Source organism: Tasmannia lanceolata, unplaced genomic scaffold (genome assembly GCF_043159265.1).
Source record: "Tasmannia lanceolata isolate RefF3 unplaced genomic scaffold, GAP_Taslan_0.1 ptg000006l, whole genome shotgun sequence".
NCBI lineage: Eukaryota > Viridiplantae > Streptophyta > Magnoliopsida > Canellales > Winteraceae > Tasmannia > Tasmannia lanceolata.
This window is the reverse complement of record NW_027518683.1, coordinates 43,329,269-43,350,406: the sequence shown is the minus strand read 5'-3', so window position 1 is coordinate 43,350,406 and position 21,138 is coordinate 43,329,269. Positions and strand designations below refer to the sequence as shown.

General features: G+C 40.6%; 1 protein-coding gene across 4 annotated transcripts in view; it reads left to right on the top strand.

Annotated features, from left to right (window-relative positions):
* LOC143880332 (putative disease resistance protein RGA3) overlaps positions 1-21,138 on the top strand; it is a 41,845-nt gene that overhangs the window by 1,446 nt on the left and 19,261 nt on the right. For all 4 annotated transcript variants that reach the window (XM_077383221.1, XM_077383220.1, XM_077383218.1 and 1 more), the window contains exons 2-3: positions 16,333-16,496; positions 16,666-16,747. The gene's annotated coding sequence lies outside the window, so the exon portion shown is untranslated. The remainder of the gene's footprint in view (positions 1-16,332; positions 16,497-16,665; positions 16,748-21,138) is intronic.

Here is a 21,138-nt window from a genome sequence, read left to right as displayed (position 1 = left end):
TTTAATAATTTAATCTCGTTATGGAGACGAACCATGGAAGCTAGGCTATTGAGTTTTATTTTGTTTAAGATGAGATGATAGTTTACTACTTTTGCTTCAATCCGTTTAAGCAAAGTGTAGGTTAGTAAGTTAATCTCATCATGGGGACGAGGGGTTTAAATTGGGGAGAAGACCCATGGAAGCTAGGCTTTTGAGCTTTATTTTCCTGAAGAGAATAAAACCCTGGAAGTCGGTTACTACTTTTGCTTCAACCTTCGAGACATGGACTTGGGTGGAGCTCCTACTAGATTTCGACTATTTTTTCCTTCAAATGATTTTCTCTCGTCACTCTATTCTTGGATTGCCTCTTACTATTTTTGTTTGGATTAATATCGCTTAATGTCATATTCTTCCCAGGATCTTTGCTTTGAGTAATTTTAGAATTGTTTCCATGATATGGAAGTCCTGTATTAGATTATTTAAAATACTTTTTTAATGATATTAGATTATTTAAAATGAAATTGTTTGGATTAGTTCCAACATTCATCTTGTACTAATATAGTATGTGAAACCCTTCTCGGGACTGCATCAATGATGCATTGATGGTGACTTCAATTTCATTTGCTTTGTTTGTCAACTGTCACTTCACTTGTTCCTGGACCTTCCTTTTAAAGGTTCTCATTTCATTTAGTTCAACCACCAGCCTTATCCCATTCTATGCCGATTGAACAAGTTTTTGGTTGGTGCTGAGTGGTCATCTTAGCACCCTTGATCATTGTAGACTACCCATGAGCCTATTTCCAAATTCTGACATCGCCCTGTTGTATTGGACTTCGCAGTGGGCTCATGGGGCCTAAAGTCTTTTGAGCTAGCTTGGCTCAAGGAGCTAAAGGTGGCTGAAAGGTTGAGAGTGGCAGCTGTTTGCGGACGTTAATAGGAGGGCTGGTCAATATATTGCGTGCAAGGTTTTAAATTTCGGTTTCGGTTTCCACAGAAACAAAAATATTTTAGATTCGGTTGGGAATTTCGGTGGAAATTCTGTAAAATCACGAAACTATGTGGAAACTGTTAAACTTCTTTTATACTTTAACACTTCCCCGCACGTGTGGCCCACTTGGCAAACACGTGGCACATGTGGTCCCACTTTGGGCCGACCATTCATGTGGATTTTTACTATCGGGAGGTTTGAACTCAAGACCTTTGGCTTTGATACCATGTTAAGTAACCAACTTCTCCAAAAGCTTAAGCTGTTGGAGAAAGGCGTTATTTATCTTTTATACTTTAACACTTCCCCGCACGTGTGGCCCACTTGGCAAACACTTGGCACATGTGGTCCCACTTTGGCCGACCATCTCATGTGGATTTTTGCTATCCGGGAGGTTTGAGATATTCACTAAACTTGGATACAATACAATTAGCCCTATTGAGTGATTATATAGAACACTAAAAAGGGTTAAACATAGAAAGAGATAAACATAACCAAGGTAAGAGATAATTCTAGAAATCCTACATACTAAGATTAGCTTAATTACTTATTTAAGCTTGCTAGGTTACCCCCTTCAACCCACTTGCGTAATCTAGCACCATGGTGATCCAACGGTGTGAATTCGACACAATCTAACTATGAGATCTCACATATTCTAACATGCCCCCTCAAATGTATGTGGATTGAAGATCAACATACGTTTGATTACAATGAAATTCCCAAATAAGAAAATAAAATTTTCTCTCCATAAGAAAATAGAATCTTTTGATTCGAAGCACACTGCTGAAGCTTGATGATGAATATGTTGCCGAACGTATATTGCCGAAGAAGACTCCGCTTGTTGATTTGCCGTGAAGAGATGGATGAGAACAAATAATAGCCTCAATGGGCAAGACAATACTCAAGCCTCGATGGGCGAGTAGTAATGAGTCACTATGGACCAATGCCGGAATTAGCAAGAAATGAAATGCCGGAATAAGCAAGAAATGGATCACTATGAACCAATGCCGGAATGGGCAAGAACTGGTTCACTGTGGACCAATGCCGAAATGGGCAAGAAATGGGTTACTATGGACCAATGCCGGAATGGGCAATAAAAGGGTCATTATGGACCAATGCCGGAATGGGCAAGAAATGGGTCACTATGGACCAATGCCTGAATGGGCAACAAAGAAGAGAAAAAAAAGGCAAAGAGAAGGGCGGCAAATAGCTGCAAAAACAATGAAGCAAATATCGGCCAAAAAAAGAAAAGATAGGGCCTTAAAAAGAGGGTGCAAATAGCAAAGATGGGGATTTTAAATAGAAATTGAAATGGGTGCCCTTGTCAATATGTGAAGGAGTATATTTTGGTAAAAGGGCAAAAGAAAAGGGGTGTGGATATCAAATGACAAGACTGACTTTTTTAATTTGACCTTTGGAAAATATGGGATAAAATATCCCAAATCCCTTTTCTTATCTCTTTCTCCACCCCCACTACAAAAGCTTCTCTCACAAGCATTTCGGATCCAAGATGGTGCCATCATTGTTGAAGGAAGGCGATACCTATAATGGCAGTGACCCAAATCAAGATCTCTGTTAACAGATTGAAAAGAAAGGGTGATGATGATGCTGAGATAGGTTCCGTTAAGCCACTGGATGAATGTATGGATGGGTCTTGAAAAAGCATGCCTTGATCCAGAAAATAGAATTAAAGGAAGCAGATATGGTGTAATGAGAAACAAAAAAGGGTGATAGAAGTCACTGGGTAGATATCGAAGATGACTAATCGTCAAACAAAGGTCACAAAAACAAAGAAAGAGTAGAAGTAGTGCCCGGCTGGAGATGGTTTTGCAGTGGTGGTGATGGGGTTTTGACTTGATGCCTGGCGGACGGCCGATCTAGCCGTCCGCCGAAGGATGGGAATGCGTGTGTTGTGCTCAAGGAGAGGTCCAATTGACCTGCTCTGATACCATGATAACTTCTTTTATACTTTAACAAAAACATATGCGAACGGTAGAATTTTAAAATGAAACTTCGGGAAGTGCTAGAATAAGGATAAATACACACTTGGAAACCATCACATTAGCAAGACAATCACCAATAATGGTTTAATAACATCGAACACTCAGCGTTTGCATGATAATTCAGTATATGCCGCATTTCACATGTAATTCATATAAATATTTATACACAATACATACACACCATTTCACATGCAATTCATATAAATGTAATACGTACAATTCACTTGCTGATATAGTATACTGCTAATACATGTATACTTTTGGTTTCGGTATGTGTTTCGGCTTCAATGCCATTTCGGTGGGGATTGACACGAAAACATTTCGGCTTTTTGTCTTGGTTTCTGGAAGCCCAAGGGTTCCCATGGGTTCAACTAATCTTCTTTACCTTGTTGTCTTGATGCTAGCAAAGCCAAATTGATTAGTCTTTATGGACTAATGTGTTCCGTTGTAGTATTGTGCCTTAGACAAGAAAGTCAAATGTCAAACCAAGTTAGCACATACATCTAGCACAATACTACTCAACACATGGCTTGCGGATCAACATGCACAATGAACCAACGAGCTTGCACATTCTTTGGAGACATCATTCTTGGAAGATGTTCAAGTCAAGAGCTCAAGTCGAAGATCCCACAAGCATGCCTAGCAAAGTGCCAGTAGAAGCTTGGAGATGAACTAGCATTGATGACTTTCTCATGTACCATTGAAGAAGTTCAAAGAATGGAGGAAGTCATAAGGCCCAAAGCAAGTTGAAGAGTTCTCTCACAAGTTGAAGACTTCCAAGAAAGTGATATGGAGCCAAGACAATCCAAGAAGACTCAAGGTTCTATATTTTCATATTGTATTGGAGTCCTCTTGTAAAATGTATTTGCACTTTCAAAAGGTTTTCAAAATGATTTTCATAAACAAACTTGACATCTTTGAAAACCATCCACACACCCCAAAAATGTGTTTGAAAACCTTGAACAAAAGCCCAAAGACCATGGCCCAAAACCCTAAGACTTAAGTATTTAAAACCAAGATTTTAAAGAAGGCCGGTCGACCGGGGTCTCCCAGGCGACCGCGGTAAGTGTGCTGGAACTCCAGCACCTACCGAAACATAGAGGGCCGGTCGACCACGGATGTGTTTCTGAAAATCCGGAAACAATCCAGCATGGTTGGGCCGGGAGACCGCAGATAGGTTTGGACGGAAATTTTAATTGTCCATAAAGCCCTCGTCGAGCGACTGCGACAAGCTCGGTCGACCTCGGCGGTATGAAATTTGAAAATAAAAATGATTTTCTTGACCAGTTATTTACCATATTGCCCCAAACGGTCATATTTTTACTTGGGTTATATATACCCTATCCTTGACCAACTAAATAACCTTTTGCAAGATTATTTTCACATCCTTGAGAGCTTAAACTTGAAAATCTAAGGTTCTTTCAAAAATCCTCTTCTATGCTTTGATTTGTGTTTTTACATTCAACAAGAGGCACTCCTTAGGGATTTTAGTTGTTATCATTTGGAGTGATTGGTGAGCTATTCATTATATTATTTGCCTATTTAGAGGCTTGAGAGAGCTTAAACTTCTTCTATTATTCATCGTATTTGCGAAGATGAACTTTTCCCTTTGAGGCGGTTTGTGAAGAGGGATCACTACCTTGGAGGCGGTTTGCGAAGATGAGTGATTTCCTTGGTGGCGGTTTTGCGAAGAGGGATTGTTCCTTGGAGGCGGTTTGTATAAAGGGAGTTTGTCCTTTGAAGGAGTTGATTGTAAAGCCCGGAGATTCGGCATGCGGAATCTCAAATAGTGAAAGAAAATCCCAAGGAAAGACCATGTACTTGGGTAGTGGAGTAGGTCCGTTTGTGACCGAACCACTATACATGATCGCGTCGTCTCCTATCTTCTACCTCCTCCTTCTTGTAGTGATTGGTAATATCAAACCTTTCTTTATTTTTATAATTATTTGAACAAGGGTTAGATTTAGACTTTTGTTGATTTCAAAATCCGAATTGAACTTATGATTGCTAATTGTTAAAATTGGTTTTAACATTACACTTAATTAGGGCAAAAATTTTAAGAACCCAATTCACCCCCCCTCTCGTGTTGCCTATTGGGATTTTAGTTTCGGTGGAAATTTAAAACCATGATTGCATGTAAACTAATGTACGTCATACTATTAGGATACACGTGTAAAGTTGTGGTGGTAGTACTCAGAAAAAATAGATAAAAAAGGTCTATAAGTTTTGCATAGAATCCCAGGGTATTGGAATCCGACACATGTCCGACACCGATACTTCGTCTATTCAGAAGGATCCGTGTAACATGGATCAAGAGTCATACTTTTTGAAAGTATGTCCCTCCAGCAATCTGATAGAAGATTGGAGGCAATTCTATTTAACAAGAAGGACAACTACTGTTGAATCACAAGAACAACTACTCAAAGGAGTAAGGTTGGCCGTTCTAGAAGAGATGAAGTGGCCGTACTGTGCTAGAGTAAAGTGGTGGAAGGGGACAAGAATATGGCATTCTTCCATGAAGTAAAGTGATATCCCTGATATCTTCTTCTCAAGAACATTGAATTCCACCAAGATCTTTATCTGCTCAGGGTTTTCTTTAAAACTAAGTAGGATGGTCTTGAGTTTGTTTCCTTGAACTTGGGACCCATGACAATTTGGAAGTGCAGTTCTAGTGCCAGGGTGTGGAGGTGTTGTTTTCTTCCATGAATAGCGTTGGGGCTCGAGGGATGAATGTTTCTTGCATTTCCTTCTTTTATGAATTTCTTGTTATTTTCAAAGTCAATATAATGGCATTTGCTGAATTCTGTGACAACTCACCTAGATAGAAGTATAAAGGTTACCATCATTTTCATCCTATTGTGGATCGTGAAGACAACCTCATGGATTTTAGATCAGTGTTTCAAAACGCTAATGCAGGTCAAAACATGGCCAAAGGAAATCCTAGTCGTCTCTGCATGCCGCAGTTGAGTAATCGGTTGACGCGGTTATAAACCGGGAGTGTCAAAAGAGTTTTGAACACACACACACACACACACACACACACATATATATATATATATATATATATATATAGAGAGAGAGAGAGAGAGAGAGAATGTAAGAAAATGATAGAATAGAATGGAAGAAAATGATCCACATAGAAGAACCCAACTAGAACCAGGATTAGAGCAGGGTAGATCCCTTTTACCTTCTCCATGACTTTTTTTTCTAAAGGATTCATTTAGCCGACCCCAACTAGCTTGGGACAAAGGCTTTGTTGAGTTGAGTTGAGTTGAATATATATATATATATATATATATATATAGAGAGAGAGAGAGAGAGAGAGGAAAGTGTTCCTGATCTCGAGCTCAAAAACACATGTGGCCCCACATTTTTTGGAGGATCCAAAGCATTCATTTGGATGGACCTTTCATGGATAGGGTGTGTACCAAAAATCAGCCCTATAGGAACATCCTAGCCCTGCCATTTGTGGAAGGAAAAAAAGGGCAGAAATATGGACACACAATGTCTGTCCATTTTCTGCTCCACCTTTGATTGGGCTAGGATGATCCTATAGGGCTGATTTTTTGTACACACCCTATCCATGGAAGGGCCTTCCAAATGAATGCTTTGGATCCCCCAAAAAATGTGGGCCCACATGTGTTTTTGAGCTCGAGCTCAGGAACACTTTCCTCATATTATATATATATATATATATATATATATATATGAGGATTTGGTTTGTGAGCAGCTGCTCAGATAAGTTTATCTGAGTAGAGGTCACCAACCATGGGGGGGCACATTTTCCGTGGGATCCAAAGCATTCATTTGGAAGACCCTTCCATGGATAGGGTGTGTACCAAAAATCAGATCAATAGGATCATCCTAACCCAATCAAAGGTGGAGGGGAAAATGGACAGACACTTTGTGTCCATGTTTCTGCCCATTTTTTCCCTCCACAAATGGCAGGGTTAGGATGATCCTATAGGACTGATTTTTGGTACACACCCTATCCATGGAAGGGTCTTCCAAATGAATGCTTTGGAACCCCCCCCCCCCCCCCCCCCCGCCCAAAAAAAAAATGTGGCCTCCCATGGTTTGTGAGCTCTGCTCAGAGAAGCTTATCTGACCAGCTGCTCACAAACCATTTCCTCATTATATATATATATATATATATATATATATATATATATATACTGTTACATGTAATATACCCTTAGATGGGTATACTTGTCCAAAGATATATAGTATATATAGTGGTTCGTATGGGAGAGATTGCTTAATGCAACTCTCAACCATTCGACCTATTCTCCCCTCCATCCTCCATCGTCTCTCTCTCTCTCTCTCTCTCTCTCTCTCTCTCTATTCTCCCTTTCATTTATCTCTCACACCATCATGTAGCTCTCTAACATGGTATCAAAGCCGGTGGTGTAAGAGATCTCCTTCTTACCTCTTTTTTTTCTTTTCTTTTTGGGTTTTTGATTTCCGCCCTAACCATTTAGGCTTTTCAACCCAAACTTTGCACAAATCTCCCATACCCCATCCTCTTGATTTTCGTCCAACTCTTTCTCCCAATTTTTTTCATTTTTCGTCTTATTCACAAAACCCTAGTTTTTTGTCCTATTTAAAAATCAGCACCTTCGGTTCCCTTTTTCCATACCCTAAACCCATCTTTTCTTGTCTTTCTTCCTCGATTGTGATTCCAATTCTTCGGTACCTTTTACCCATGATCTAAATCATTCTTTTTCCCTTATTGTAAAACTTGTGCTTCGTATCTTGGTGGTTTACTTGAGGATGGTTGGCTACATGTATTATAGCCTCTCCTTGGTCGTTTTATCTTGTGGATGTTGTGGTGGTTATTGTGGGTGGTGATCTTCTTACGTTTGTTGGCTGATGAGGTGTTACTTCGTGGTGGTTGTTGTTAGTGTTGTCATGATTTTGCAGTAGGTTGTTGAGTGCCTTGTGGAATTTTCTGTTTTATTTTTCAGTGGTGATTGTGGTATTCTTGGTGGTTGTTCATGGGGTCTATGGAGCCATCTGCCCGCCAACTTTCTACCCTCAAGGTTGATGAGGGCCGTTCTTCGTCGTCTCCTGCTCAGTCTAGCTATTCCTATGTTGAGCCTCCTCTTCAGATGACTTCAATAAAACTGGATGGCACAAATTATCCCCCGTGGAAGATGGCAGTTTATACTTATCTACTTGGCCGTAGAAAAATCAGTTTTCTTGAGCGCTCTCCTCCGCGTAACACTGATCCGACATATGATCAGTGGCGTGGGGATGATGCTGTGGTTCGCTTCTTTATGTGGGGCTATATGGATTCCCATATCGCTACATCCATGATGTATCTACAGTTCTCGAAGGAAATCTGGGATCATGTGCCTACGATGTATTTAGGGTTGGATAATTTGACTCGTATCTGTGATCGGTTTTCAGATTGGTTTAGTCTTGAGTGAGGAGACAAACCTGTAGGATCCCACTACAGTGATTATCTTGCCCTCTGTCAGGAGCTCTTGATTTGTTGCCATTTACTGTTGATCCTGAGGTTCTCAAAAAGCGTCAGGAAGTGATGAGGGTAGTTTGGTTTCTTGATTCTTTGGGCCCTGACTATCTCCAGATCCATCAGCAGATTATTAGTTCTGGTTCGCTTCCCACACTCGCAAAGGCCTTCTCCTGTGTTCTGCGTATGCGAGTACCTCAGTCTGGTGAACCTATTGTTGATGGATCTGCTCATGTCTCATATGGTGGGGGTGATCGTGGCCGGGGTGGTGGTCGCGTTGGACGCGGCCGTGATGGTGGTTGGCATGGTCGTGGTGGTGGTCGTGAGTCTTGGGGAGGCAGAGATGGTGGTGGACGAGGCCATGGGGGCCGTCATTGGACACACTGTCATTTGGATGGTCATATTGTTGACTATTGCTACTACTTACATTGTGAGTTTCGTCCACACAGGCCTGCGAATGCTTCTGCTGCTGCTTCCGATGGTATTTCTTCTTTTGTGGCTCCATCTATATTTTAGTCCATGACTATCCCTCGTGCTGCATATGAGGAGCTTCTCTGTATTAGGGACAAGGGAAAAGAGCCAGCTGCCACGTTTGCACATAAAGGTAGTCCCTCTTGTTTTCTCTCTGATACTTCTTCTGGGACATGGCTCATTGATTCAGGAGCATCCCACCATATGACCGGTAACCCTACAATTCTTTCCTCTTTCCAGTCTATTCATTCTATGGGACCTCGTACTGTTACATTAGCAGATGAGACTACATCTCCTGTTTCTGCCATGGGTGCAGTTTTCGTCTTAATGGGACTTCAATTGTCTTCTGTTATTAATGTTCCGTCCTTTCTTGTTAACTTATTACCTGTTCACCAATTAACGAAATCACTGAACTGTACTGTTTCCTTTTTTTCTTCCTTCTGTATTTTTCAGGACATGAAGACTGGGAAGAGGATTGGAGTGGGTCGTGAGATTGATGGTCTTTATTACCTTGACCAGGCCGACGCTGGTGTAGCTCTTCGTTCCTCTGTGGATGCCTATCAATGGCATTGTCGTTTGAGACATCCACCTGCAGATATGCTTAAGAAGTTTTCTTTTATTTCGGATCCTGTTCCGTCTTTTCATTGAGAGTCGTGAGTTAGGGAAACACCATCATGTGTTCTTCCCTTCTCGAGTTAGTAGTAGAGTGTCTCATCCATTTGCACTTATTCATTCTGATGTTTGGGGTCTCGCAAGAACTACTTCATTAAATGGATATCGATATTTTATTATTTTTGTTGATGATTATTCGAGGGCCACATGGTTGTTTTTACTTAAGATAGATCTCAAGTGTTTAATGCATTTCATCATTTTTATTTTGAGGCAACCAACCAGTTTCAATGTTCTATTAATTGCTTACGTACTGATAATGCTAAGAAATATTTCTCTGTATCTAATGGTTTTCATGATCTTCTATTCTCTCGTGGTATTATTCATCAGTCATCCTGTGCACACACTTCACAGCAGAATGGTGTGGCTGAAAGAAAAATTCGGTATTTGCTGGATATGACTGTACACTTATATTTCAGATGAAGGTTCCCAAAGTTCATTGGGGCGATGCTGCTCTCACAGCATGCTTCCTCGGTAACCGTCTTCCTTCTTCAGTTTTATTTGGGAAAACACCTTTTTCGGTTTTGTTTCCTCTAGGTGATCCATTTCCATTAGTACCACGTGTCTTTGGTTGTACATGTTTTGTCCATCACCTGTCTCCAGGGCTTGACAAGTTGGACCCTAGGGCAGAAAAGTGCCTTTTATTGGGTTACTCACGTACCCAAAAAGGTTATAAATGTTATAATTCTTGTCTTAGGAAGACATGTCTCTGCAGATGTCACGTTCTTTGAGGACCAGCCTTACTTCTCTATCTCTGGTTCACTACTTCATGTTGATATCCCTAACGTGGATGCCCCTACCATGATGGGTCAACCTGTGCTAGCGCCTATCATGATGGATCCTGCTACGCCAGCCTCTATGGCTGCCACTGAACCTCAAAAGATACCACTGTGACTTCTAAGGATTCTGAACAGAATACTTATACTCGGGGACCTCGCCAGGTTGTTCATTCTATGACTAAAGATACATCATCTCCGCCTACTAATCCTATTCCACAGTCGGATTGTCTGCCCTCAGGTGTTTGGCCTACACCTCATGATTCACCTATTGCCTCTCGTACTAGATCTTGTACTGTTGCTCATCCTATATCGAATTTTGTCTCTTATGACCATCTCTTACCTTCCTTTCGATCCTTTGTGTCTAGCATGTCTTCGATTTCTTTGCCTAAGTCTGTTGCAGATGCTCTACATCATCCGGGATGGCGAGCTGCTATGGATGCTGAGATGGGTGCTCTTCAATCGAATAAAACGTGCCGGTTGGTTCCCCTCCCTTCTGGTGCCCAACCGGTTGATTGTCGTTGGGTGTTTTCCATTAAATACTGTTAACTAACCAACTTCTCCAACAGCTTAAGCTGTTGGAGAAAGGCGTTATTTATCTTTTATACTTTAACACTTCCCCGCACGTGTGGCCCACTTGGCAAACACGTGCCACATGTGGTCCCACTTTGGACTGACCATCTCATGTGAATTTTGCTATCTGGGAGGTTTGAACTCTAGACCTTTGGCTTTGATACCATGTTAACTAACCAACTTCTCCAACAGCTTAAGCTGTTGGAGAAAGGCATTATTTATCTTTTATACTTTAACAAGTACCTTCCAGATGGGTCTGTTGAGCGTCTCAAAGACCGCCTTGTTGCTAAGGGGTACACTCAAACATTTGGTGTTGATTATCAGGAGACATTCTTGCCGGTTGCTAAGATTCCATCGATTCGTGTGTTGATCTCGTTGGTTGTTAATCGTGGTTGGCCACTCTATCAATTGGATGTCAAGAATGCCTTTCTTCACGGCAATCCGACTGAGGAAGTGTAAATGGAGCAACCTCCTGGGTATGTTGCTCAGGGGGAGATGTGCTCATCAGTATGCCATCTTTAGAAGGCAATTTATGGACTCAAACAATCACCCAGGGCTTGGTTTGGACGATTTAGTGCTGCGGTTCTGCGGTTTTAGGTTGAAGCAATGTGCTGTTGATCATTCTGTGTTTAGTCACAAATCTAGTTCTGGATATATTCTTCTCATTGTATATGTTGACGATATTGTAATTACAAGAGATGGTAAGTCTGGCATGGCATACATAATCTGAAGTCTTTTCTCCATGGAGAATTTTCTACGAAAGATCTAGGTCAACTCAGATATTTCATTGGTATTGAGGTTGCTCGCTCTCGTCATGCTCTCTCCTTGTCCTGAAGGAAATATGTGTTGGACATCCTAGAGGAGACCGGCTCAATGGGGGTAAAACCTGCTGCTATTCCTATGGAACTAAATGTTAAACTTCTTCCTGATCAAGGAGAGTTGCTGGATGATCCTGGTCGATATAGAAGATTGGTTGGGAAACTAATCTATTTGATTGTGACTCGTCCGAACATATCATTTGCAGTTGGTATGGTTAGTCGCTTTATGAGTGCTCCACGTAGTTCCGACTGGGCGGCTGTCATCCAGATCATCAAGTATTTGAAAGGTACACTAGGTAAAGGTCTATGCTTCAGAAGACATGGACATGAAAAGGTAAAAGGATTCAGTAAAGCAGATTGGGCAGGATCTCCCGCTGACAGGAGATCAACGACGGGGTATTGCACGTTTGTCGAAGGTAATTTGGTGTCGTGGAGAAGTAAAAAGCAAGATGTCGTGTCTAAGTCAAGTGCAGAGGCCGAGTATAAAGCTATGTCATATACCAGTGGGGAGCTCATATGGCTTCGCTCATTCTTATCGGAGATTGGGTTCACATCGACATCTCCAGCACAGTTGTATTGTGACAATAGAGCAGCAATCTATATTACAATGAATCAAGTATTCCATGAGCGAACCAAGCATATTGAAGTTGATTGTCACTTCGTTCATCTTTGGATTCAGAGTGATGAGATTTGCACATTGTTTACTCAATTTGCAGTTCAACTTGCAGATATGTTTACCAAACCATTAGGATGTGCAAAATTGAAAGATTCTTGTAACAAGCTTGGAATGTATGATATATACATTTCAGCTTGAGGGTAAATGTAATATACTCTTAGAGGGGTATACTTGTCCAAAGATATATAATATATATATAGTGGTTCGTATGGGAGAGATTGCTTAACGCAACTCTCAACCATACGACCTATTCTCCCCTCCATCCTCCATCGTCTCTCTCTCTCTCTCTCTCTCTCTCTCTCTCTCTCTATTCTCCCTTTCATTTATCTCTCACACCATCATGTAGCTCTCTAACATATACATATACGTTATATATACATATATATGCATATCATATATACATATATGCATATATATGCATATCATATCATATATACATATATGTATGCATATCATATATACATATATGTGTATATATATATATATATATATATATATGCATATATGCATATATATATATATAGAGAGAGAGAGAGAGAAAAGTGTTTCTAAGCACCTGCTTAGATAGCTTATCTAAGCAAGTGCTCAAAAACACATGTGGCCCCACATTTTTTGGGGGATCCAAAGCATTCATTTGGAAGGCCCTTCCATGGATAGGGTGTGTACCAAAAATCAGCCCTATAGGATCATTCTAACCCAATCAAAGTTGGAGTGGAAAATGGACAGACACTGTGTGTCCATGTTTCTGCCCATTTTCCCCTCCACAAATGGCAGGGTTAGGATGGTCCTATAGGGCTGATTTTTGGTACACACCCTATCCATGGAAGGGCCTTCCAAATGAATGCTTTGGATCCCCCAAAAAATGTGAGCCACATGTGTTTTTGAGCACGTGCTTAGATAAGCTTATCTAAGCACGTGCGCAGGAACACTATCCTCATATATATATATATATATATATATATTCACTTGTATATTTCAACGATAACTCATATACATTAGGCGGAACTTGCATACATGTGTGTAGGAAAGGGAAACAAAAACTAGCAAGGCCCATATTATTGGGTGATATAAAGTCTAAACCATTCAAAAGTTGGGCCCTGATGTAGATAGACTGTGCCTCAAAAAATCTTTTCCATTGGATGATCCTTACCCTCCAATTTGTGAAGGTTTCTATACCGTGCCACCCATTTGAACCTCCACAGATCGGGTTTGGATCATCCTATGTAGAGGATTTTTGGGGCACGAGATATTTCCAAGCTTCAAATCCTTTGTAATCTAGATCTCACTCTACCCAATCATACGTCTCTCTCTCTCTCTCCTCTTGGTCTTATGCTGTGAAGAATACACTCATGAGCAATGAGATCTAAATCAATGATATGCCTCCTCACAACGAACACACACGCACACACACACACACACACACACACACAAACACATACACAGATCCTCCATATTATATTAAGGGTGATGATTTTTTCACTCCCCCCCCATTTGAACCTCCACAGATCGGGTTTGGATCATCCTATGTAGAGGATTTTTGGGGCACGAGATATTTCCAAGCTTCAAATCCTTTGCAATCTAGATCTCACTCCACCCAATCATACGGCTCTCTCTCTCTCTCTCTCTCTCTCTCTCTCTCTCTCTTCTTGTTCTTATGCTGTGAAGAATACACTCATGAGCAATGAGATCGATATCAATGATATGCCTCTTCACAACGAACACACACACACAAACACATACACAGATCCTCCATATTATATTTAGGGTGATGATTTTTTCACTCCCCCCCCCAGGATGATGCGTCCACAATTCACGTTGAAAGGGGGGCCGCATCATCCTACGTGGGGGGAATCATCTCCTTATATATATATATATATATAGCAGAAGAGAAAAGGAGAGAATTATTTGAATATTTCCTACAATTACACATCACTTTTTGTGACTTTTTTTAACAAAGGCACCCATTCAACCCACATATTTTCAATCCTACCCCTCCTTTATGCTTTTTAACAAAGGCACCCATTAAAGCCACATAATTTCAATCCTACCCACCCCCTTCCTTTATGTTTTTTAATAAAAAAAGTTGACAAATTCACGTTTTTGCTTTGCAAAATTATGGATTCGATCCATATGTTGATAACACTACGGATGGTTATGAACATATTACATAATACTACGGATCCAGGACACCTTTAAAAATATTTACAAATTCCTGGCACCTTAAGAGGAAAAACATATGATGGAAACCTCTATCGATTGGAGGGCTAGGATCAGCCTAAGGAAATGATTTTACGGGCACAACCTATTTATGTTGTGTTCCATCACATGGACGGTTTGGATCAACCGATGATGTGGTCCGTACAGTTCTTTGTCGGCCCGTGCATCACACGGGGTTTTTTACTAGTATATATATATATATATATATATATATATATATATATATATATATATATATATAGAGAGAGAGAGAGAGAGAGAGAGAGAGGAAAGTGAAGCTACACACTCGTGTAGCTAACTTAGCTACACCTACGGCTTAAAATACAGTAGGCCCACATTGTTTGGGTGATCCAAACCATTCATTTGATAGGCCCTCACATTGATAGGGTGTGCCCAAAAACTCAGCTCCATAGGATCATCCCAACCCTTCAAACTGTGGAGGCAAAAATGGACAGATTTGTGAAGGTTTTTACACGTCCATTTTTGCCTCCACAAATCGTAGAGTTGGGATAATCCTATGGAGCTGATTTTTTGGGCACAATCTATCTATGTGAGGGCCCTTCAAATGAATGGTTTGCATCATCAAACAATGTGGGGCCCACTGTAATTTAAGCAAGAGTGTGTAGCTAAGTTAGCTACACGAGTGTGTAGCTACACTTTTCTCATATATATATATATATATATATATATATATATATATATATATATATATAGAGAGAGAGAGAGAGAGAGAGAGAGAGAGAGAGAAATGATTTTTTATATGGTGAACTTGCAAACACGCAAGTAGCAAAAAAAATAAAAAATGGGGCCCACGTTGTTGGTCGACATAGATAGGCCGTGCCCCAAAAAATATTTTCCACAGGATGATCCAAACCCTTCAATCTTTGGAGGTTTAAAATGGATGGCATGGTTTAGTAACCTTCACAAATCAAAGGGTAAGGATGATCCTATGGGAAAGATTTTTTGGGGCAAAGCCTATCTACACCGTGGGCCAACTTTTGAATGGTTTAGTTCACCGAATAACATGGGCCCCACTAGTTTTTTTTTTTTTTTTTTTTTTGCTACTCACATGTATTCGAGTTCACCATATAAAAATTTATCTATCTAGATACACTATACATGCATGTGTGTGTGCACGCGCTTGCGCGTGCGTGCGTGTGTTCTAGTGCTCTTGGGCCTTGTTACCTCGTGCAACCTAAACCATTCAACCATAAATGTGCTGGCAACCTAGAGCCACCTAGTCAGAAAGCCATTGCCTAATTCTCCACCAATCTGATGATTGTAATTTTTTGACTAGTCCGCAATAATGTCAGCGGGCATGGTTACCTTATGCAGCCTAAACCTTTCAACCATAAATGTGCTGGCAGCCTAGAGCCACTAGTCAGAAAACCATTTCCCCTACACTCCACCTATCTAATGATTGTAATTGTTTGACCAGTCCACAATATTGTCAGATAAAAATAAAGATGGACAGTGGTATACTGTTTTATGATATATGGCATACATTTTCCATTCTTATACTCCAAGTCATTTTTATACTGATGCACATCATTTTTTATTGCATTGCTATTAGTGGTGCTTTACAAAAAAAAAAAAACGTGAAGGACTTGAAATAACTAATTCTTCCTACTTGTACTGTGGATTAATCCTGTGCAATACTGATTTATTTGGAAAATGTAATGATTGCAGCGATCTGGAGTAGAGTGCCCACAACGTTCAGCAGATACAGCTCCAATATTTACTCCTCCCATAACTCATCCAACAGAAAGACATACTCAAGCAGGTTATGGAAAGCCCGGTAATATTTCTAGAAGACTTGATGACGCAATGGCATCTAAGATGGAAAGTTTAAGGTAGGATTTTGATTTCAGCTATGTGCACTGTATTGGTGTATTGTGTTCCCTTCAGTTTTTTTTTTCTTTTTTTAAGTTGGGAGTTATATTCTGGCTTTTGTATTGAAATATATGTTTCTCTGCTGCCAACACTCTCTTTTCAGTTTATTGTGTTGTGTTATCTTTTCAGTTTATCAGGCCTGGATAACATTCGGAGTGTCATGGAACTTCTAACTGACATGTTACAAGCTGTGAACCCAAATGATCGTGAGGTGCATCTTACTGCATTTTTATTTTGTACTAGAACATTGTATAATGTTAATATGGTGTGTTTGATCAAGGAAATTATTTTCTGATGAAGCATTCATGTCAGATATTTTCAGTACTTCCACTGTATAGTTCTTTTTTTTTGGAATGGTTACTTCCACTGTATAGTTGTTTCTAATGTATCCCATGACCTGTACTTTTAATTATCTTCCATATGGATAATGATGCTGCAAGCCCATCTACACCTTCCTAACAGGCAGTGCTATTTTCATATTTTCATGTTGTAAAAATATTAATTGTTAGTTTTGCATGCATTGAATTTGACCAAAATACCTAAGTGCTTGTTTGACCAAAATACCCTTATGTGCTTGTTTTAACACGTTTAACACTCCCCTCAAGCCAGAGTGTATATATCATACAATCCGAGCTTGTTACAAGCATCTTTTAACTTAGCAGGTCCTAAGGATTTAGTAAATACATCTGCAATCGAGTGAACATGGTACTTATTTCGCCTCTCTAAATCCTCTGGCGGATGAAATGGCAGTCAACTTCAATGTGGTTGGTCCTTTCATGAAAGACGGGATTAGTGGCAATATGAATTGCAGACTTGTTATCACAATATAATTGAGCTGGGCCTGAAGATGAGAGACCAATCTCTGATAGAAAGGAATGAAACCAGATCAGTTCTCTACTAGTATAAGACATAACCCTGTATTCTTCTTCTGCACCTGATTTGGATACAATGTCTTGCTTCTTACTCCTCCATGTTACCATATTACAACCAACAAAGGTGCAACAACCAGTCGTGGATCTCGGATCTCCTGTCAGCTGGAGATCCTGCCCAATCGGCATCAGTGTATCTCTCTACCCTTTCATGACCATTCTTCTTGAAACGCAATCCTCTTCTTAAAGTACCTTATGATCTGTATTACTGCTACCCAATGGGAAGTCCGAGGAGAATTCATAAATTGACTGACTAACCCTACAACAAAAGAAATGCCAGGATGAGTAGCTGTGAAATAAATCAATTTTCCAACTAACCTCTTGTTTCCATGGTTTGAAATTTCGGTTTCGGCATAAATTTCGGACATAGCCGAAACCGAAATTGCAGCCAAAATCCTGAAATTTCAGCCGAAATTTGGTAAAGTCACATGAAATGTCGGTTTTTTGGGCCGAAATTTCGGTTGAAATTTGGTAAAGGAGTAAAAAATTAATATTATTTTTTTCAAAATTTCGCTGAAATTGACCAAATTCTCGAAATTTCGGTAATTTGGTACATTTCGGATTTCGGCCATTTCGGTTTCGGTGTTGACCCAAATCCGAAATTTCGGATTTCGGTCGAAATTTAAACCTTGCTTGTACGTCCTGGATCATCTGACAAGTTCCCTTCTTCTAGAATGAGTTTAACATTTGGATCCATAGGTGTGGATGCTGGCTTTACCCTCATAGAACCTGTCTCCTCTAAAATATCCAAGGTGTACTTTCTTTGTGATAAGGACAATCCATACTACTCAGAACGAGCCACTTCACTACCAAGGAAATATCTGAGAAGTCCCGGATCTTTAGTGGAAAACTCTTCTTGAAGAAAAGTTTTCAATCTTCGTATCCCAACTTTGTCGTCTCCTGTAATTACAATATCATCCACATATACTATCAAGATGTAGCCAGCAGTGGACTGATAGCTGAAGACGGAGTGATCAACAGCACACTGTTTCATACCAAATCTGATAACTGCAGATTGAACCTCCCAAACCTTGCTCTCGGAGATTGCTTGAGACCATAGATTGCTTTGTGAAGATGACATACTGATGAACACATCTCCTCCATGAGCAACATACCCGGGAAGTTGCTCCATATACACTTCCTCACCGAGATCACCATGAAGAAATGAATTTTTAACATCTAGTTGATATAGCGGCCAGCCACGATTAACGACAATAGAAATCAAAACTCGAACAGACAATATCTTGGCCACAGGTGAGAATGTCTCCTGATAATAACCTAAATGTCTGAGTGTAACCTTTAGCCACAAGTCGAGCTTTGAGCCTTTCAATGGTTCCATCAGGAGGTACTTAATTGCAAAGACCCATCGACACCCAACAATCTTTGCACCAGACGACAGAGAAACCGGTCGCCACGTATTATTTTAATACAAAGCAGCCATTTCGGTATCCATAGCCGCACGCCAACCAGGTGAGCAAGAGCATCTGAAATAGACTTAGGCAAAGAAACAGAAGATACATTAGAAACAAATGAACGAAAGGAAGGTGATAGATGCTCATATGAAACAAACTGAGAAATGGGATGTGTAGTAGTATGTGACCTAGTGCTAGAGGCAATAGGCGAATCAGATATAGGAAAGGAAGTACCTGACGTAGGATCTTCCGACTAAGAGCGAGGATCAGTTGTATGAGATGATGGCTGAGAAGTAGATAGAACAATCTGTCATGGTCCTCGAGTATACACTTTCGGCTCAGGTTCTATGCGATCCACGGGTGTCTCTCTATCACCCACCACTGGAGAATGAACTGTAGAGGGCTCTACAGGGCACGTCTGCAGCAGAAATAGTAGAGTAGGCACCTCAAAAGAAGTACAAGGTGGGCCTGGAAAATAAGGGCTATCCTCAAAGAAGGTGACATCTGCAGAAACATAAGTTTTCCACAGTCGAGGAATATAACACTTGTATCCCTTTTGGGTACGAGAGTAACCCAAAAAGATACATTTTTATCCCGAGGATCTTGCTTATCAAGACCAGGTCCTAATCTATGAACGAAACATTCGCATCCAAAGACACGCGGAAGTAATGGAAAGGGATATCCTAACAGGTATAATATAGAGAAAGGCGTCTGGCCAGATAACACTGTAGAAGGGAGTCGATTCCCTATGAAGCAACCCGTAAGAACTGCATCTCCCCAATAGATCTTTGGTACATGCATCTTAAACATGATAGTGCGAGTAATATCCAATAAATATTGAATCTTCCTCTCTGCAACACCATTTTGCTGTGAAGTATATGCACAAGATGACTGATGGATTATGCCACGTGAACCAAGAAATTGATGAAAACCATTATTGTTTGAAAAATATTCTCTAGCATTATCTGTACGTAAGCAAGAAATAGAACATTTAAATTGATTAACAATTTCAAAGTAAAAGTTGCGAAATGCATTAAAGACTTCAACGATCCATCATGAGGAATAACCATGTAACTCATGAAAATCATCCACAAATATAACAAAGTATCTAAATCCAAATAAAGAGACACCAAGTGAAGGACCCCATACATCAGAGTGATTAAGCTCATAAGGTCGTGATGCACAATGAATACCACGTGAAGGAAAAGCCACACGATGGTGCTTTCCCAACTCACAACACTCACGAGAAAAAGACTCAACAGGTTTAGTAATAAATGACATTTCCTAAGACTATCAGCATGAGGATGGCCCAAACAACAGTGCCATTGATGAGCATCAACCTAGGTGTGAAGCGCAGCACCAACAGGAGTAGAATCGAGATAGTACAAGCCACCCATCTCACGACCTAAACCAATCCTCGTCCCAGTCTTCTGATCCTTAAAAACACAATACGACGTAAAGAAAGAAACCGAACAGTTCAGAGTTCAATTGACGCACAAACAATAAACCAACAGGAAATGAAGGAACATACAGGATAGAAGATAAGCAAAGGTCTTTAGAGATTAAAACTGCCCCAACCCTTGAATAAGTTGATGTAGTACCATCTAATGAAGAACAATATGAGGCGTACTAGATGATGCTGACTGGAAAGAAGTAGTTTGAAATTACTGGTCATGTGATGGGATGCCCCTGAATCAATAAGCCACGATCCAGAGGCATTGCTAGAGAGGAAACAAGACGAGCTACGTGGCTGGGCAAATGTAGCAGTCGGCTGCTTGTCTCGATCACGTAGGTGTACAAGTTCCTCATACTCAGCTCGGTCAACCATTAGAGAGTCTCGCTGGACCAAAGGAGCAGTAGCAGAAGCATGTGAGAGAATAGGAGCAACAGATCCAATAACAAAGACAGGGGGTGGCTATCAGATGCAGCAACAAAAGCGATGGTAGACCGATATGGGCGACGCTTCGGATGTAAATCATAATAATAATCGATAGTGTGACCCTCCATACGACAGTGCGTACAATATCAAGACCCACGACCACGGCCTCCCCCTGAATCACGACCATGACCATGACCATGTGCACCTCCATCACGACCACGGCCATAGGAACCTCCATCATGTCCACGGCTAGGTCTAGTAAAAACACGGCCACGATCTCCACCAGTAGATGTAGCAAGGGCGGATCCATCCAAGGGTTGGTCACTGGCTGGAACAGCCCTCATATGCTGTACTCGAGAAAATGCCTTAGAAAGAGACGGAA